Source organism: Dipteris shenzhenensis, chromosome 31, assembly GCF_047967505.1.
Source record: "Dipteris shenzhenensis isolate YYH24624 ecotype China chromosome 31, Dip_SZ_1.0, whole genome shotgun sequence".
Classification (NCBI taxonomy): Eukaryota; Viridiplantae; Streptophyta; class Polypodiopsida; order Gleicheniales; family Dipteridaceae; genus Dipteris; species Dipteris shenzhenensis.
In genome coordinates this window covers 24,306,604-24,325,346 of record NC_141626.1, presented here as the reverse complement: position 1 = coordinate 24,325,346, position 18,743 = coordinate 24,306,604, and positions in this window count along the sequence as shown.

Below are 18,743 nucleotides of genomic sequence, written 5' to 3'. Positions count from 1 at the left end.
TAATTTTGGATGAGATCCTGAGTAAAGGAGTAATGAAGAGAAAAGTATGGTAAAAGGATGCTCGAGAAAAGTATGGCAAATGGATGTTCAAGAGATGAATACATAACTTTGTATCAATGGCTCATGCACTTATTTCAATATTATAAATACTCTTAGTGTGGGATCACAAGCCACACACCTCAAGGGGGGATATTGTACCCAATGATTTCCTCTTGTCTTTTCATGAGTTTTCATGCATATTCCATTTTTGATGCTATTTATGTGTTAAAATTGTAATTCATGTTTCAGTGGTATCAGAGCACTTGCTACACTCCATGAGGACTTGAAATTGGGAAATACTTCTCCAAAGAAGTGTTGAGAAGAGAGCTCAAGCAGCCATCATCTCAGATTTCAAGAAGGAGTTCAAATGGTACTTGGGAAAGTGGTAATTGTGAGTTCAAATTTTTGGGCCCCTTATCTTCTTGATTAAAGTCATTCCTCTTGAGAAGAAACATAGAATTTCTTCTATGTTCTCATGAATGCCGCGATGGGCCGTCTCTCTCTCTCATACCTCCCAATCCTATTCCTATCTCTCTTCTCTAATGCATATGCCCTCCAAGCCTTCCCTCTAAGCCTCTCCAATCCACGGGAAGCCCCTGGCCAAAAGAAAAGTAACTTTTCCTGCGTCGGACGTCCGCGTGCATGAAAGAGAAGAACAAGCCATGAAATATTGGCGACGGAATCACTTGTGGAGTCGGCTCTAGGGTTTTCATGGCCTCTGAATCAATTTCCCCGATCATTTAGGCTAAGACTGACCATGGAAGTAGGTCTGAATGCGCTTATCAGAGGGAAGAACGTGAAAGAAGATGATAAGTGTAGTTTTTTAGTAATCAAAGAGTGAGATCTTATCTGATAAGTTATCAAGCCCTCAACAACTTATCAAAGTTCTCTACTCCTCTTCTACCCCTCTTATTTTTGCGCTATTTCCCTCATAACTCAAGCAAATGGATAGCTTTCTCCAAGCTGATCTTCTACTCCAACAACTTCATATTCGGCAACATCTAGAAGCCATAAAGCTCTTGTCACTAAGCATCAAGAAGGTCCTCTCACATATTGATAGCATCATAAAGTTGGTATTATGGATCTTAGCGAAGACGATTTGCAACGTTGGTGGACACTCTCAACTTGGGTGGCAAGAGCACAAGAGATAAGTATAACAATTGAGTAAATTTTGTTTTATTAAGTGTGTAAGAGAGTTTATTTGCTTTCACAAAATGGCATAGCATCTCCCACCATCTCCAACGGTTCAAGAGCAAATTAATGCATTTCACCTTCAACTTTTGCAAGAGAGAGAACATTGAGAGAAATGAGAGAAAGAGCTTAAGACAGCTAAGAAAAAGAAAAGGAAGAGACATGTAAGAGATGTACTTCAAGATCCAATTCTGAGGGAGTGATTGGTAGAGTTGTTAAATCTGCATTGAGAGAAAAGAAGGAAAATAAAATCAATGGGAAATCTTTTACTTTTCAAAAGTATGATGGGAAGAAAGATGCAAAATTTGTTTTAGCATGGATTAGCCAGCATGATGATTATTTCAAGAGTGAAAGGTTTCTTGAAAAAGACAAATTAAATGTGTTGTTAATTATCTTGTTGACAATGCGGCACTATGGTGGAATGTGGTCAAAAACAGTAAAAGACGACCAACTACTTGGAAGGAATTGAAGAAAAGATTGAGGAAAGACTTTCTTCCGACATAATTCAAGTCGAAAGTCCATCAACAATGGGATAGTTTGCATCAATTAGAAAAAGAGACCATTGCTTTGTATATTGAGAGATTATAGCAATCTCTCATTCAACTTCAAACCATAGATAGGATTTCCGAGAAAGAGCAAAAGAGGAAATTTGTATCTGGTCTTAGGGCTAAAATAAAAGCCGAGATCAACATGTTTAATCCTCATTCCTTAAGTTTGGCTATATCACTTGCTACAAATTGTGAAAGAAAGAACGGGATACCCAAGGATGGAGAAAAGAATAAACCTTTTGTTCCTTTTCAAAAGAGGGACAAGAAGTTTAAGTTCAAACCGTATTCTCGTTTTACGCCATCGACCACATCTTTGAAGGATCGCGACGACAAATCAAAACAAGAAAAGAAGACCCGACTTGAAGAAGGGAACTTGTTTCAACTGTCACAAAGAAGGACATTATGCAAATAATTGTCCAGAAAAGAAGAAGGCACCAAATGCAAAGATTAACGTAATCAAGGAAGTCAAACAAGAGGGTAACACTTCTGACTCAAGTAAATTAGGTAAGTTTTCTCCTTATGCCTTGTTAAAAATGAAAGGAAAAATAAATGGGAAAGAAATTGTTATTCTACATGATGATGGAAGTACACACGATCTCATTTCTGAATGATTAGATGAATCTTAAAGTTTCACCAACACATTATAAGGTTAAAGCTACTTTTACTGGAACTAGATATAATTGTTTGAATGAAGTGAAAGATTTAGAACTCACGATTGATCCATACAAAGAAAAGAGAAATTCTTAGTGGCTCCTCTAAGCAGAAAATATATAATTTTGGGAATGCTGTGGTGACATCAATTTTCCTCTGAGCCACATGTTTGTAGCTCATAAATGCTCTAGTTCCTCTAGGGCCTGGTGAAGCTGAGTGTCTTCTACTCTGAGGGTTGTTGCCTTGGCCTGTGCCTCTTAGGGGCCTCTTGTAGGGTTTGTTGCTCGACTTGTGCCTATTGTGCATTCTATAAAGCTATGTGAAACTGAGTAGCTTTGGCTACCATGGCCACCTAAGAAGCCTAGAGTCTAGAGTTAGCAACATGGAACTTAACCACCTCACACTGTAAGTGTCCCTCTGCAGCTCGGTGTGTGTGTGTTGAAACTAGCTATGAGAGTGCACCAATTCATCGTAGACATTCTTTGGCTATCCAGTTGATCCTACAAGCTATTTTGTTGAGAGTGGCCTAAGATTGCCAAAGGTTGGCCATGTTCTCCTCAAAGAACTTAACCAACTGCTCCTGGTACTGCGTTTGAAGGAAGAGGTTATGATCTAGTACTTGGGGAGGGAGCCAATGGTTGGCCAAACAATCTAAGGCATGGGCCATTGCATGTTAGATATGCTCAATGCCCCACCCTCTTGGTAACCACTAGTGGTCCAAGGTGCTCAAGTTGTAAGGCCCCTATATGAGGAGAAGCCATGTGTGAGCCCGGGACACTGGATGGATCCTGACTTGCATGTCAAATGAGGTCTATCAATGAGACCGTTGATTGTAGAAAGGTGATTGTGTGGGAGCCCCTTACTCTTGCTGGGGCCTGGGGGGTCCCAGAGGGGCCAGTGGCCCCCCTAGTGGGGGTTCGAGGGCAAGAGCCCCCGAGGCAATGGTATAGGGAATATTCCTTGAATATTCCATGGACGACTAGTCGGTTCCATCGACTAGGTTGACTAGTCAGCTCCACCAACTAGGTTGACTAGTCGGTTCCACTGACTACGTTGATCTGACTATCACCCTCATAGCTATAAAGAGGTGACCTCCCTTGTTCATTGTATCAGATCAGTTCAGATCAGATCAGATCTTCCAGCTAGTAGCTCTTCACCTAGTATCTATCTAGATCGCCATCTAAGCTCCACTGTGGGAGCACACGGCTAGATGGAGCCATCATATGTACTACATCAATATTGAAGGAAAAGTTTATTCCTCTCCAGTTTGCTGTATACTCTCTATTCTTTATTCAATTTCTGTTTCGCTGCGCCTTGTAATTTAACATGGTATCAAAGCCATTGCTGTGTACTCTTTGTTCAGTTTTTGTTCCATTGCGCCGTGTAATTTAACATTGTATAAGTCACCAACCTGTTGTTACACCACCGAAAAGCCCATTGCCGTGATGGGTAAGGTAGCTCTACGACCATGATAACCAAATGCCTATGTCTATTGAGTAGCATGTAGATGGACCAAGGCGGTCTTAGAGAATTGAGGAGCAAAGGAGGGCTTCTGCTCACATAGTCAATATGGGCTTGATGGTTGAGATTATTGTACAAGTAAAGGAGCCTGCGAGTTTGGAGGAGGCACTTATAGACCGAGATTGGAAAAACGCTATGCAAGTAGAATATAACAGCATCATGAAGAATGAAACTTGGGAGCTGGTAGATCGACCACCTAACAGAAAGGTTATTGGCACCAAGTGGGTTTGGTAGGTAAAGTATAAGGCCGATGGGACTTTGGAAAAGTACAAAGCTAGATTGGTTGCACAAGGATTTTCACAGGTTGAAGGGTTTGATTTTCAAGAATCTTTCACTCCGACTGCTAGAATGACCACTATTCGCACAATACTATCGGTGGCTACTCATAAAAAGTGGCCAGTTTATCAAATGGATGTTAAATCAGCATTCTTGAATGGTGACCTCAAGGAGGAGCTGTACGTGGCTCACCCACCTGGGTTTGAGGCCCCCCATTCTGAGAACAAGTATATAAGCTGAAGAAGGCTCTGTACGGGGTGAAACATGTCCTAAGAGCATGGTACCAATGGATAGACAAATTCTTTCATAAATTAAACTTCAAAAGATGTGCCTAAGATGCTAACTTGTATTGTATATGAAAGGTCGAAAATTTGCTATTATTGTTCTATATGTGGATGATCTCCTTATTACAAGTGACTATGAAGACATGATCCAGTTGACTAGAAAGGCATTGAGCACAGAGTTTGAGATGACAGACTTAGGCTTGATGCACTACTGTTTGGGGATTGAAATTTGGCAAGAGCCAGGCAAGATCTTCATCTCTCAGGAGGAATATGCAAGGGATATCTTGAAGGCATTTGGTATGTCTGAGTGCAAGGAGATAGCTACACCTATGGAGGTAAATGTGAGGTTGTCTATGGAGGATGCTCATCACCAACAGACATCGGGAGGTACATGAAGTTGGTCGGTAGTCTCATCTATTTGTGCAACACCAGACCCGACATCCGTTTTGCCATTGGCATTTTGAGTAGGTTCTCCCATAAGCCCCGAGAGAATCATTGGAATGCAAGGATGCAGGTGCTCACGTATGTGAAGGGCACTCTTGATTATGGCATCACCTATGGTACGGGCACTTCCTTGGCTAGTCATTGTGACTCAGATTGGGCTGGAGATGTTGATCCCAGGAAATCAATTTCTGGATGTTATTTCTCTTTAGGTTCAGGTATCTTCTCTTGGATCAGTAAGAAACAACCAACAGTGGCATTGTCTTCTATCGAGGCTAAGTACAAGGTAGCATGTTTTGCTGCTTGTGAAGCAGTGTGACGGAGGAGGATCTTATCGCACATGGGAGTGCAAGAGGATGAGGCAACTGTGCTGAGGTGCGACAATCAAAGTTGCATGGCCATTGCTAAAAATCCAGTGTTTCATTCAGTATCACTATGTGCGTTATTTGATCGAGGACGGGATAGTGGAATTGGTCTACTGTCCAACAAAGCAAAATGGAGCAGATATCTTCACCAAGGTACTCGGGAAGGATCAGCTTCAGGGTCATCTTCAAAGACTCGTCATTGGGCCGAGAAGGTAGTTCACCTATGGGTGGACATTAAGGGGGGGTGTTAGATATGCTCAATGCCCCACCCTCCTGGTAACCACCAGTGGTCCAAGGTGCTCAAGTTGTAAGGCCTCCATATGATGAGAAGCCATGTGTGAGCCCGGGACACTGGACTTGCATGTCAGATGAGGTCTATCAAACAATGAGACCGTTGATGGTAGAAAGGTGATTTTGTGGGAGCCCCTTACTCTTGCTCAGGCCTGGGGGGTCCCAAAGGGGCCAGCGGCCCCCCTCGTGGGGGTCCGAGGGCGAGAGCCCCTGAGGCGATGGTATAGGGAATATTCCTTAAATATTCCATGGACAACTGGTCGGTTCCACCAACTAGGTTGACTGGTCGGTTCCACCGACTAGGTTGATCCGGCTACTACCCTCATAGCTATAAAGAGGCAATCTCCCTAGTCCATTGTATCATATCAGTTCAGACCAGATCAGATCTTCCAGTAGCTAGTAGCTCTTCACCTAGTATCTGTCTAGATCGCCATCTAAGCTCCACTGTGGGAGCGCACAAGTGGATGGAGCCATCATCTATACTACATCAATATTGAAGGAGAAGTTTGTTCCTCTCTAGTTTGCTGTGTACTCTCTATTCTTTGTTCAGTTTCTATTCCGCTGTGCCGTGTAATTTAATAGTGCCATCATGTTTTCTCTTTGGTAACTCTGATGTGTCTCTATAGCATACTTGTCCTCCGTGTGATCATCCTTGAACAAGAAAGGGTCAAGAGGAAAAGTTTGGCTGGGGTGAGAGCTTGGAGGACTTCAAGAGGTGTAAATAGAGTGACTAAGCTATCCAAGGCTGTGGTGGAGACCACTTCATTTGATGTCTTTGGCTTGAGTTATGGTCCTGCTCCTTGTTCCTTCTATTGGGGCTCTTCACTTTTTCTTGCTCCCGCTACTAAGAGCCTTCCTTAATCTCGTCAGGCTTACTTGCAACTTTTGAGTCAGTGTCGTGTGACTTAAAACCCTTTGATGAAGAGGAGGAGCCTACGCCTTCATCTTTCTCAACCTTGGACTTCTTTTGCTCGTTGTCTTTCTTCTTGGATACCTTCTACTGTTGTCTTTCTCCTTGAACTCCTCTTGCTCACATTGCCTTTCTCCTCAAAACTTTTCTTCTTGGTGCTGGATGGTCTTGCTCCAGTGCCAGGTGTAGAAAGGGTGTTTGGCCAGTGCACTTCTCCTAAAGTCAACCTATGGTGCAACATGTAGAGATGTGGCCCGAGTTTGCAGTGTGTGTGTCCTCGACTAACTACTTTGAGCTATGTTTGGAATGTTTATTCGACGGTAGACAGCCAATCTACCTCTTGGGCATATTCAAAGGTAGCAAACATCCAAGCAAGCACATACCCGACACTCTTCTTCAGTTGAGCTTTAGCCCTATAAATTCAAAGATGAATCGACAAAAAGTTCTAAGATCTCATCAAGGGATTTGGATCAAGTAACCCTATGATGACAAGTAGCTATCCACCTCAAAGTACTCATCGCACTTTTTAGATTAATACATTGTGATCCTCTGCGTTATAAGAATCCAAAGTATCTTCTCATTTATTTCCTATTGAAATCAATTTAGGAATGCCTTAGACATAGCATACCAATCAGGGAAATACCCAATTGGAAATTGGTTGAACCATCTCTGTGCATTTTTTACCAATGTATATGGGAAAAAGGTATTCTCCATCTGTTGTGGCACCATTTGTATAACACCCACAAGAAATTTTGTAGATGAATGTAGAGATCTTCATCATTAGTTCCTTTAAAGTTTTGGAATTTTACCTTAATATTCTACATGGCTTTGGATTCCCTTGTCTGCTCCATGGGTTCTTCCACTTGGTTAGCTCGATAAACCGGGTAATCAAGATGTCCACTCAAAAGAATAGGATCTTCAGATCTCCATCTATCAACATGGGCATTGCCAAGAGGTAACATCTCATGACCACCTTCATGTATGTGAGGTCACTGAATGGTTGATTTTGACTTGATCCATAGGAAGAGCTATAGGCCTTAGGTGTGTCAAAGGCCCTTAAAGTGGTACGTCTCTAGATTGAATAAGCCTTTTATCCATAGGGAGAGAAATTGGTGGGTGAATTTCTTTAGTTTTTCTATGTTCCATCCGAGAGGTAGCAAGCTAAGGGTGTCCACTTTCGGACCACCCGTGGGGGAGTGTGACACCCCCCGCGTGAAAATACAAACGTTTTGTTTAGGTGTTCAATACCTCGATCAAGGTATTGTGTCCAATGAAATTGGCACACGTGGACAACCGATGCATGCCTATACCTCGATCGAGGTCTTGCCAGCACAGCTCCATGTACCATGATCGTGGTGTCGTGGCACCACCACAATACCTCGATCGAGGTATCGTGGCAAGTCCACATACCTCGATCATGGTATGCAGGACTGATGACATGGAGGCATGGCAAATACCACGATCAAGGTATGTGGCATCCAACATGGTATTCAGTGTAGTGTGCTGGCAGCTGACGTACCATGATCGTGGTATCGTGGCATGTCCACATACCTCAATCGAGGTATGTGGAAGTAATGACCCAGCTAATACCACGATCGTGGTTTTTGGCATCGCACATGGCCAGTGGCTTGACTTGACGTGGAAGGATTTCCTTATGTAGAGAAACATTAAGGATTATATGTGGCACAAATACCACAATCGTGGTATTGCATGTGGACAACCACGTATGCATGTTTAGACTTAGTATGCATGGCATGGTATGTTCTTGTGAAATACCACGATCGTGGTATTGTGAAACCCTAAAATTTTCTACATAAGGAGAAGGACCTCGATGGGGCTCCTCATTGTTGAAACCTCGATCGAGCTTCTCCTCAATCGAAATCGACAGAATTGCTGGAGCAACAAAGATCGATGCATGGAGATAGACGAAGTAGGAGATTCCAGGTAAGGCTTTTTTTTAATAAAAAGTCTAGCTTTTTTTTTTTGGAAAATTAATTTAAATTTGTTTAGAGGGAAATGTAATTTAATTATAAAATATTTGAAAATTTAAGTTGTATTTTATAGTTTTTTAATATTATTTTTTAATTAAGTTTTTATTTAAATGTCAAAACGTATATATTTTGTTTTTTAAAATCATCTATTAAAAAAAAAAGAGGTTAAAGTAATTTCTATGTTATTTTTTAAATTAGTGAAGTTCTTATTTAAATATAAAAATGTTTAAATTTTATTTTTTAAAATCATCTTTAAAAAAAAAAACAAGAGTTTAAAGTAGTTTTTATATTATTTTTCAAGTTAGTGAAGTTTTTAATTAAATGTCAAAACGTATATATTTTATTTTTTAAAATCATCTATTAAAAAAAAAACAAGAGATTAAAGTAGTTTTTATATTATTTTTCAAATTAGGGAAGTTTTTGTTTAAATGTCAAAACATATATATTTTGTTTTTAAAAATAATCTATTAAAAAAAAAGAGAAACAAGAGTTTAATGTAGTTTTTATATTATTTTTCAAATTAGTGAAGTTTTAGACTCTAATACTTAAAAGATGTAGTCTACAACCTGCATCATGTATCACCTACATACTTAAAAGACATAGTCTACACCTTGCATCACACATCACCTACATTGTATTTATGTCAATGAAATCAGGATTGTGGAAACAATGTCTATGTTTGCAAAAAATAGCTCAAGTTTTGTTAGGGTTTTCTCTAAGCACACTTTGTGTAGGGTTCTAAGAGAACCAAGCAATAGGTGATTGAAATTCATATAGAAGCTAGTACCTTAAAGGGCTATTACCAAGCCATGGATCTTTAAATATATTGTGGGAAACTCAATGTGTAATAATTATTATGTTGCCGACAAATGCATCACTTATGTTCTTTTTGTGTCAACAAAATCAAAATTGTAGGTGAAGTGTTCAACTTCAGAGAACATAGCTCTACTAAACTTGTCCTTCTAGTGTATTTGCCAAAATGGTTGTTCTCTTAGCATATATTATCACCATGTACATGACCACTAACTATACAATAGAAAGTGTAGCATCTTTAACACAAAGTTTGAAATTTCTTTGAAAATGAAATAAGACCAATGATGTACATCTAAATCCCTTTGTCAATAACACTGCTCAATAACTATCGTGTGTGTGTCTTCCATTGAAGAGTGGAGCAAGTTGGAGGATGCAAGAGTGCATGTGTTACATTTGCAACATAGCACTGTTGTTGGGCATAGCTGAAACCAGAAGGTAATTCTTTTCACACAAATTCACCACTTAATCAATTGGAGAAGAACACAATCACACTATGAGAGCGACAGCAAGCTGGGTACAATCTCCCCCCCTAGATGAGTGGCTCACACTTCCTCATCTAGAGTATTTATGATATTTCATAAAAGCACCAAGGAGCCAAAATTATCCCTCTCATCAAAAAATGAGGGATTTGCTTTACATAGCCATCTTAGATCCCAAAATGATTTATGTCCTCAACAAAATATATTGCTCAAGCTTGCAATAATAAAACAAATACAAAATTGGCCCCATGGCCATATATAATGCGCTATGCGACACCTCGATCGGTACCCTTGCATTAACTCCAATTCTCGCTATGAGTTTCATCACTTGTACTCAAGCCGCCAATTACATTAGTTATTAACAATGGATTGAACGAATCACCGAATCAACCGATCCCAACATAACCGCGCTTAAAGCACAATAATCAATTACAATACCAAAAACACTAGTGACATCATTATTAACATGGAATCACCCACAATAACGATCATCTAGCATGGCAAAAATACAAGCTAGTCAGGTGTCCCCAACTAACCACACAAAGTATCCACTAGGACCCCCGTCGCGTCCGGTGTGCTCCTATGGAGTACTTTGCCATAGTCACACTTGACTAAAATAATAATATCCAAAGCAAGATATATTAGAAAATATAATTTCCGTAACATCCCTCTTGCTTGGATTGCAACTGACCTCAGTTGCGTGTTTGATTATAGGAACTAAGAAGGTCTGGAAAAGTTTGAAAGAGCTGCTCAGGCATCCACTGAGCATGGTCTCTTGGATCGTTCTTAAATTTGAGCAAGTATTTAGTATAGACATTTCCTTTTCGGGTTGAGGTCCAAGTTAAGGTCTGTTGATGATCAACAATGCATTCGGGTTCTAGAATTTCTTCTTCATCAATAATCAATGGGGCCTCTTCATAGATAGGATGAATAGGTAAAGGTCCTTTGAAGGGCTTTAAGAGGCTGATATGGAAAGCATTATGTATTTTCCAATTAACAGGTAATTCAAGCCTATAAGCTAGATCATTGATTTTCTGAATCACCTTGAATGGTCCATAAAAACGTGGTGACATCTTGATTACTAGCCATTTCTCAACACTCTTCAATCTTCTTTTCTCAATCCAAAGAAGTACATAATCGCCTTCTTTAAAAAGCATGTTTTTTCGTTTCTTATCAACTTGTTTTGTGTACTTCTCTTGAGCTATTGCAATTGCTTCTCGAACTTCTTTGAGAATATTTTGATAGTCATGGGTAAATGGATCTACTGCCTCCACTCTATGGGTCAATCGTGTGATAGAATTAGGTAAAACCTTCCCATAGATAATCTCAAAGGGTGCTCTTCCAGTTGCAAGATGAGGGGTATTATTATAAGCAAACAGTAAGAGATGAATGTATTTGTCCCAAGTCTTTGGTTGACTTCTTGCATAAGCTTTTATTATATCTAGAATAGTACTATTTGTAACCTTAGTTTGTCCATTCGATTCTGGATGAAAAGCTGATGAGAAATCTAACTTATGCCTAGATTATGAAATAATGCAGTCTAGAAATTACTGCAAAACTTCGAATCTCGATCGGACACTATAATCTTTGGCAAGCCATGATGAACAAAGATATGCTTGATGAATAAATGTGCAGCTTGCTGAGTTGTTAAAGTCTTCTTGCATGGGATGAAATAAGCTTGCTTACTAAAGCGATCTACTATCGTCCAAATCATATCATTTTGATTCGATGTAGTAGGAAAACCTGTTATGAAATCCATAGATATTTGTTCCCAAGGTTGCGTAGGAATAGGCAAAGGCATTAGCAATCCTAGGGTCTTTCCTTTGTAACTCTTGATCTTCTGGCAAGTGATGCATTCGGCTACAAACTTAGCCACATCTTTTCTTATAGTAGGCCAATGAAATTCTCTTGCTATCACTTGTAAAGTGGCAGTCACTCCCCTATGTCCCATATATGATGGTTGGTGCATTTCCTCCATTACAATTTGTCTAAAGGGTCGAGTGATGCATAATTTCTTTTGATAAAAGAGGTATCCATCATTGCATGAATAGTCCAACATAGGATTCCAATTGTTATTCTCTAATTTGTTCCATATATCGGAAAAGTCTAGATCCCCTTGATAAGAATTCTTCATACCTTCAAAAGGCTGGGTCTCTACAGTAGTGATGTGATTAATACTTGGCTTTCTGCTAAGAGCATTAGGAACTACATTCTCTTTTCCAGGTTGATACTGAATCATGGGCTGAAAACTCTGTATAAATGATGCCCACTTGATGTGCCTATCGGATATAAGTGGTTGAGTCAACAAATGCTTGATACTTTGCTGATGAGTTTTGATAAGAAACTCAGATCCCATCAAATAATATTTCCATATTCATAAGGCATGCACAACAATGGTTAATTCTTTATCATATGTACTATAATTGCATTTCGCTAGTTTTAATTTTTGGCTCTCATATACTATTGGATGTCCATCTTGCATAAGTACGGCTCCAATTCCATATCCACTAGCATCGGTTACAACTACAAAGAATGGTCTAGAGAAATCAGGTAATTGCAACATAGGAGCTTGTGTGAGAGCTTCTTTTCAAGCTGTAAAAGATTTATCTTGACCATCAGTCCATAAGAAATGCTTAGCTTTTCTAAGAAGGTCTGTCAATGGATGTGCAATGTATGCAAAATTCTTGACAAACTTTCTGTAAAAGCTACACAATCCCAAAAATGATCTCAATTCATGTATATCTCGGGGTTTAGGCCATGTGACTATGCACTCAATCTTCTTTGGATCTACTCGAATTCCATCGACGAATACAATGTGACCCAAATACTCTATCTGATCTTGAAAGAAATTGCTCTTTTCAGGATTTATGTACAATTGATTTTCTTTCAAGAGTGAAAATACTAGCTTCATATGTTCCTTATGCTCCTCAACATCTTTGCTAAACACCAGAATATCATCGAAAAATACTACCACACAATCTTGGTGTTTAAGAAAGATTCGGTTCATCATTCTATAAAAGTAGCTGGAGCATTAGTTAGCCCAAAAGGCATAACTAAGAACTCATAATGTCCCGTTTGAGTTCTAAAGGCAGTATTGTATATATCCTCTTCTACCATACGAACTTGATGATAGCCAGATTTGAGATCTATCTTACTGAAGACCTTGGCCCCTTTCAATTTGTCCAAAAGATCATCAATCCTAGGGATTGGATATTTGTTCTTCACCATGATTTTGTTCAGTGCACGATAGTCTATACACATTCGGTAGGTTCCATTTTTCTTTTTGACTAATAAGACAGGTGATCCATAAGGAGAACTGTTGGGTCTTATCAATCCTCTCTCTATCAGTTCCTCCACTTACTTTTGAATTTCCTTTTGTTCTAGCTGATTGACTCTATAAGGAGCTTTGCAAGGTGGAGTATTACCCAGTAGGATTTCTATCCTATGATCTTTAGGTCGAGAACATGGTAGCCCAGGTGGTAAATCCTCTAAGAAACAATCAAAAAATTGAGAAAGAAACTTTTGGTGTGTAGGCTTAGTGTATGGCTAAGTAGCCGTTACCGTATTCACCAAAATTAGATATGTCTTCTCACGTTTTCTAATTGCTCTTTTGGCTTGTGTGTGGTTGAATAAAGGACTGATCTCAGATTTCATTGAGCTTTTCAAACATATTTCTTATCTGTCCTTCTCAATCCACATTTGATGTGAATCGTAATTTATCTTAGGATTGTATTGATCCCTCCATGGCATTCCTAAGATGATGTCCACTCCCTATAGGGGTGCCACTAGAAAGTCTCGTGTATCCTTGTAGGGTTTGATTGAGATTTCAAGATTCTTGACTTCTCTAGTGCAATTGTATTTTGTTTTGGTAAAAGCAGCTTTGACCTTATAGTTAGATGGGAAAGACTCTAGGTTTAGCTTTGCTAAGGTTCTTTCCGAAATGAAATCATGTGTACTACCATCGTCATGCAAAATAACAACCTCTTTACCATTAATAAAACCTTTTATCTTTAGAAGAGCATGACAATTATACTTACCTCCCTCTTGCTTGGCTGCTTCCTCGTCAATCATGTGCACCTTCGCTGTCAGGGTCTTCTTTCTTTCAGGACATTCAGTGGCTATGTGTCCCAGCTTGTTGCATTTAAAACACTTATTTCCTTTTTTGGAAAATTCCCACTGTTCGACTTCAAAGAAGAATCTATCTTCTGTGGTACAAAACCACTTTTAGATTTAAAGGAGGACTTTTTACCAAATCTCTTTTTCTTATGGAAGGGTACATGCTGTTCTGAATCTTTTCCTTCTTTTGGGATTCCATTCTTCCTTTCACAATTCATTGCAAGAGAAATTGCAGAGCTCAGTGAGCGAGGATGAAACATGTTAATCTCAGCTCTCAACTTAGACTTTAGACTTGCCACATACTTCCTGCATTGATCGCGCTCATTAATTTTCTCTAAAGACTGTAATTGGATCAACATTTGCCGAAACCTATCAGTATATGTGGAGATCGTTTCCTTATCGAACTGCCTAAAAGTATCCCATTGTTGTCTAGCTTTTGCTTTGAAATGTGAGGGAAGGAAATCTCTCTTGATGAGCTTTTGAAAAGACTTCCAAGATTTTGGTCGCCTTTTACTATGCTTAGTGATGTTCCACCAAAGTGCAACACTCTCTACTAAATGATTTGTAGCACATTTAATCTTATCTTTTTCAGAGAATTTCTCCCCCGAAAAAATAATCATCTAGCTGACTGATCCAAGACAAGATAGTGCATGCTTCTTTCTTTCCATCAAAATTTTGAAATGAGAAAGCTTTTCTACTTATCTTACTCTTCTTCCTCGAATTTTGTGCTCTCAGTGTGGCTTTGACTGTCCTGATAATAGTATCATCGTCGGATGACTCATCATCAGATGAATGTCTCTTCCTTTTCTTACCATCGATTTTCTTTTCCAATCTCTCCCTATGCTCACGCTCATCGGCCAACTATGCCTGAAGTGCGTCTAACTACTCTTGGAGCATGGGTGGTTGTGGTTGATGCGCCATGATAATGCAATAAGTACAAATAAAGTGGAGCGGAGAAAAAATAAAGATACTAAGTGTATGAGAATTAAACGGATGAAAAAGTGCGATTCGAGTGTATGGTAAGAAATGGATGGCGGAAGATACTAAGTGTATGAAATATAAAGCAAAAGAAATCACTTATCTCGCTCTCTAATCGAAGGTGGAAAAACTAGAGTGGGAGATATGTGACCGATGTTGTCGCTCGAAGTTGCCTTTGTGCTCGACTAATCTCCAATTAATTGCTCGGTGATTCGTGGTTCCAATCACCTTCTTGATTCGAGCTTCTTCAATTTTCGCGGGGGAGAAATTCGAAGTGCAAGTGCATGTGGGCCGAAAGACTATAGGCAGGCAGAGTAATAGTAGAGGTGGCCCCTTTGTATTGGGACTGCTTGAGTGCATGGCTCAGGGCTGCACTATGCACGGGCAGAGAACGGGCTGCTGGTCAACGGTGACTGTAGGTTCACAGAGACAAGTGCGCAGAGAAAGAGACTCCTAAGTCTAGAGGCGGCTGGCTCGTCAATTGCTGGCTACACTCAGTAATGCAAGGTTGATGCAGGCTAGCGTGGATCACGAAGGCTGGAGGCGAGTTGCTGCGACTGCAGTCTTTGCACTTCTACAGATAGGCACGTAAATGAAGAGAGGACTCTCGAGTCTCGAGGTTGCCAAAGGTGGCTGCTGCCCGATGGCTGGCTATTCCCAATAGATTAGGCTTTTTTTTTGTGCAAGGTTTTTGCAACTGTGCGGGCTGGTGAAAAATCTCGGAAGGCCAGAGGCATAGGGCCGCACGCGATCAACTTTCCTTGTAAAGTGGTTTTAATGCATGCTTACTTTGGAATCCATGCACTGAGAGCTCTAATGACTGGGAATCAATAGGTTGAATGTTTTTCAGTGCTCGAAGTAGAGAGAGAGAGAGAGGAAAATCATGGCCTTTTGAATTCTTCACAAGACTTCTCTTTCCAAGGTCTTTTCTTCTTGGATTCACATGAGGAAGCTTCAGTCTTTCCTTTCTTTCATAGGAGCATGACCTTGGCTCTGATACCATTGAAACTAGAAGATAATTCTTTTCACACAAATTCACCAGTTAATCAATTGGAGAAGAAGAACACAATCATACTATGAGAGTGACAGCAGGCTGGGTACAATCTCCCCCCCCTAGTAGATGAGTGGCTCACGCTTCCTCATCTAGAGTTTTTATGATATTTCATAAAAGCACCAAGGAGCCAAAATTATCCCTCTCATCCAAAAATGAGGGATTTGCTTTACATAGCCATCTTAGGTCCCAAAATGGTTTATGTCCTCAACAAAATATATTGCTCAAACTTGCAATAATAAAACAAATACAAAATTGGCCCATGGCCATATATAATGTGCTGTGCGACACCTCGATCGGTACCCTCGCACTAACTCCAATTCTTGCTATGAGTTCCATCACCTATACTCAAGCCACCAATTACATTAGTTATTAACAATCGATTGAACGAATCACAGAATCAACCGATTCCAACATAACTGCACTTAAAGCACAATAATCAATCACAACACCAAAACATCAGTATTAACATGGAATCACCCACAATACCGATCATCTAGCATGGCAAAAATACAAGCTAGTCAGGCGTCCCCAACTAACCACACAAAGTATCCACTAAGACCCCCGCCGCATCCGGTGCGCTCCTATGGAGTACTTTGCCATAGTCACACTTGACTAAATATAATATCCAAAGCAAGATATATCAGAAAATATAATTTCTATAACAATAGCCACACATTTGGCCCATCTACCATTAGGTACATAGGATGATCCCAATGACATCCTACCTCATCAAGGAGTACTTAACTAAGTGTAATCAATCAAACAAATAGGATGATTTGAACAACACATTCGCCTACACATCATTTTGAAATCATATGGTGTGAGAGGTTGATGAAAGGAGAGGGTAGATCATGTGGCTAGCAATCCCTTTAGGTGGCACGTGAAATTATAGAAATAGGGAACTAGGGAAGGTTGTAGACCTATGTATGGATATAGTTACATAGACAAATACAAAGACTAATGTGATTCCATAAAATCTTATCATGAGCTTTTGCAAAAATTCAATCGAAATTGGCTAGCTAAAAGTTTTCATTACCCAAATAGAATATTAAGTCCCATTGAATAGAATATTAATTTTCATTACCCAAATAGAATATTAAATGTGTTCTAGTCATGTGTTTTATTGCATCATTGAATAATACAAAGTTCTTTTATCATTAGTGCATTCTAATGTAAAGTATTTCAATTCCATGTGCTTTTTTGTGCATGCACTAGCTAGCGCATAGGTTTTGGCACCACTGTTCATATGCAGACTGCGATTTTGAGAGCTGAGATGAGGACACTGCAGGATATTGGGGCACCCCCTCACTTGGTCGCCAGTCTCGATTCAGTCTCATCGATGCTCTAGGTCAATTAGACACATATGAGGACGTTTTGGAGACCTTTCAGGCATAGGCTAAGGCAAAGATCGGAGGTCATGGCTTGGATTGGATAGCCATTCGAGAGTTGTTTGAGTGCGAATCACCTCATAGGCAGGCATTAGAGGATATGTTTTGGGATGGTCACACTGAGGCGATGCGACCATGATCAGGGCAGCCCTTTTATATTTTACATTGTAGGCACCTCGTCATGGCAGCGCACATTTATCCAAGATATCTCATTGCGAATGGTGGTCGATTGCCTCACAACCGTTAGATAGCCAGGTCATTTGCCATGCAGTTATACATTGAGTTTGTGCTTGGTCATCGGGTAGACTACCTTAGTACTCGTCACAAGACATGGTAGGATGGGGCGTTAGGAGTGTCAGACTGTAGGTGTTTTGGTGTCGGCGTGAGGCACCACAACTGCACACTATCCCTGCACCGGCATTGCGAGCTGTTGGAGGACGTATTAGGGGGGATGTTCATTCAGTGTCCTCATCCTTGCACGACATGGTCTCTACCATATCGAGATCACTTTCGATTCCACCTCCCACATCTACGGAGCCTCCCACATCTACACCACCTCCCACATTTGCACTGCCTTAGCATGAGTTGGATACTCTCAAGATGCACGGATTGTAGAGTTGGTTGGCTGAGTCTACTAGCATAGCGAGGTTAGTTATTCTGATTATTTTAGTTTATTTTTTTGTTGCGTGTTTTGAACTGAAGTTTTTTGGTTCATTCTCACCTAGGGTGACATGTTTGCTTGGCAGGCACATCTATTGCAACAGGATATGGAGTCTCGTGTATGACAATTGGAGGTAGATTTGGAGGACCAAAGGATTTGGACATGCATACCTACCATCGAGCAGAGCACTATATTTTGCAGTTGAAACATATTAGTCGTGATCCATCTAGCCATAGGATCCACCCCAGTGAGGCCCTGTACCCTGCCCCTCCTGTAGATGTGCCGACTAGGACACCCATAGATGCATCAGTCATAGCCAGGCTTCCTATGGCCACTTGTGTCCTTTGCACAAGGATTTTGACACCGTAGGGTGGTTTGGACTAGGGTGCAGCCACATTGCACATCTCCATTGCATGACCCACCACATGGTGGCATGATCACTGTGCCCTGTATGCTTTGTTGACATTGATGTGGCCACTTACAGAGGACTAGGCATGGATGATCTGTATCCTAGTCATCGTCAAGCCATTGATCCATTTGCCCACATGGTCTTGATAGAGCACTACAGGGAGGAGGCACAGCTTCGCTGCAGCAAGAGGGTGCTGATACTTCAGTGGTTGCAACGTGTGTTCTACGATGCCTTTCGTATGGGGATTTCATGCCAGGTGACGAGGCATGAGTAGAGGAGGCACATCGTATTGAGCGAGAGGCAGAGCTTCAGATATCATTGCTAGGAGTGGGTGGAG